The 2,359-nt window shown below is 36.1% G+C and overlaps 1 long non-coding RNA gene across 1 annotated transcript; it reads right to left on the bottom strand.

The window, feature by feature from the left end:
• Nucleotides 1–1,164: 1,164 nt before the first annotated feature.
• LOC132009151 (uncharacterized) lies at nt 1,165–1,986 on the bottom strand. The gene is made up of 2 exons (XR_009401804.1): nt 1,588–1,986; nt 1,165–1,469 (listed from the first exon to the last, which is right to left on the bottom strand). It is a non-coding gene; the product is annotated as an uncharacterized LOC132009151 (long non-coding RNA).
• Nucleotides 1,987–2,359: the final 373 nt, after the last annotated feature.

Raw genomic sequence — 2,359 nt, 5'->3', positions numbered from 1 at the left:
TAAAAACATAACTCAGGGGTAGTTTTGAGGGAGTCTTTAAAGTAGCTCCTCATTAAAATAAATGATAATTTGTGTAAGTATGTTTCCACCGTATTTTTGTTGCTGAGTAATTCATGACAACTCTCTATTTCTTCTTCCTGTCAAATGAGGGGATGAAATCATCAGGTTGTCTTACCCAACACATGTGTAGCACAAACTAGAGTGTAAGAACATGGTCTTACCATGTTGATACTGACACATAATGGACAAACCTGGCAACACAAAGCACCCAAGGACCCAAGGCTACAGTCTGGTCCTTTATGAGTAAAAACAACAACAACACAAAAGCAACTTCAGAGTAATTATACCTCGCTTATCGCAGGTTGTAATAAAGGAGATGACTTTTGAACTTTGGGTAAGTCTTAGAAAAGAAGCTCTGAGGAAAGTATCACTAAATTATTTGAAAATGGAATGCATATTCTTGGTAGGAAGGCCTCCTTCATACAAGAGTTTACTGATATATTGCATAAAAATGCTATTTTGTTAAACTGGAAAACTTAATCCATCTAAAATCCTTTTTTTTTTTTTTTAATTTAAACAATAGCTAAGGAAACAAGCTTCCCAAAAGGAAGAAAAAAACTATGACGCAGGAGATGAATTCAAATGGCTCCAACTATGTGGGTTTTAAGATTATGAGATTTATGATCCAAAACATAAATTGTTTTCCAAAAAGAAATCTTTCTTTATTAAAATAACAAAAATAGTTAATTTTTTCTCTTCTAAATATATAATAAAATAATGAGCAAAATTAATAATATTAATTCTAGAAGAGTAATTTATATTGTATAGAATACCTGCTCTTATACTCACAGACAACCTGTAAATAGGCTGGTCCTGGGGTACCTGGGTGGCTCTGTGGGTTAAAGCCTCTGCCTCGGCTCAGGTCATGATCTCAGGGTCCTGGGATAGAGCCCCACATCGGGCTCTCTGCTCAGCGGAGAGCCTGCTTCCCCCTCTTTCTCTGCCTGCCTCTCTGCCTACTTGTGATCTCTATCAAATAAATAAATAAAATCTTTAAAAGAAAATATGCTGATCCTATATTCCTTTTCTCATTGTATAAAATATTCAAATTAAGGAAGCAGTAATTTTTAAGTAATTTGCCCCAAGTTACAAAATCACAACAAATATTAGAAATGAATACCAAATTTAATGTAAATGTCTCTAAAAGAACTAGACTATCTTTTTCTTTCTGTTAATTCTGACTTCAGCTTCTCATCATTACATATTTTAAATGTTGGTATTCTCCTGGAGTTATGATACATACTTGGAGTATGAAACCTTTGGCACTGCTCACAGAACCAGCAGCTGGAGTTCTTCTGGCTTGACTTATCTCAGCAGCTGTTTGCAGAATTACTGAAGCCAGATTCCTTTTCCTCTCTACTTTGCTCTTCTCGGGAACTGTTGATGTCATGTTATCTTTTCTGTAAAAGCTGTTATGCATCTTTCCATAAATAATGCACTTATGATAAGGCTTCAACTTAACTTCTCCTTAAACTTCTTTATTTCTTCTCCTACCCCAGTGACACCTAGTGGTATTTTATTACTTACCTCTGTTGGTTGTCCAAGAAAATATCCTCACCCTGGTGACAGAGACTGTTATTACTTCCCAGTATCCATCCATTTCTCATTACTGTGTTGAGCACACCATTAGTTTCTTACCTAAGGGAATAAAATGATTTCTTTTGTTCTTATTTTTTTCTTTTCATAACTTGTACTATTAAAGTGCTGAGGCCATATTTTCTCCATAATCTTCCATCATATATTTTCAATAATGGACTAAACAGGATTTTTAAGAAACCATTGCACACATAGCAAATGATATATGTTATGATGGTGGCATAGATAAGCTGCTATGAGAGTTCAGATGAGTGGGGATAATGTGGGCCCAGAATGGGTAAGGAAGACACAGAAAAGTAGCAACTTAGATCAGTCTTGAATAAAATTATGGCTATGCTACTCATCTGGATCATAATGGGGTGGATAAAAATTAAAGAGTCTGAAAAATTAATGATTTTGATCCATAGGACCTGAGTAATCTCTGATAGAGTGCTATGAGCCATTAAATGCTCAATAAGTATTTGCTGATTTTTTTCTTTAAATATTTCATTTATTTATTTGACACACACACACACAGAAATCACAAGTAGGCAGAGAGGCAGGCAGAGAGAGGGGGGGAAGCAGGCTCCCCACTGAGCAGAGAGTCAGATATTGCCCTCAATCCCAGGGTCCTGGGATCATGACCTGAGTCAAGGGCAGAGGCTTGACCCACTGAGCCACCCAGGTGCCCTAAGTATTTGCTGATTAAATGAATCTAGTAATA

The sequence above is a fragment of the Mustela nigripes genome, unplaced genomic scaffold (genome assembly GCF_022355385.1).
Source record: "Mustela nigripes isolate SB6536 unplaced genomic scaffold, MUSNIG.SB6536 HiC_scaffold_5727, whole genome shotgun sequence".
Classification (NCBI taxonomy): Eukaryota; Metazoa; Chordata; class Mammalia; order Carnivora; family Mustelidae; genus Mustela; species Mustela nigripes.
The sequence above is the reverse complement of the archived record's forward strand: the minus strand, read 5'-3'. Positions and strand labels throughout refer to the sequence as shown.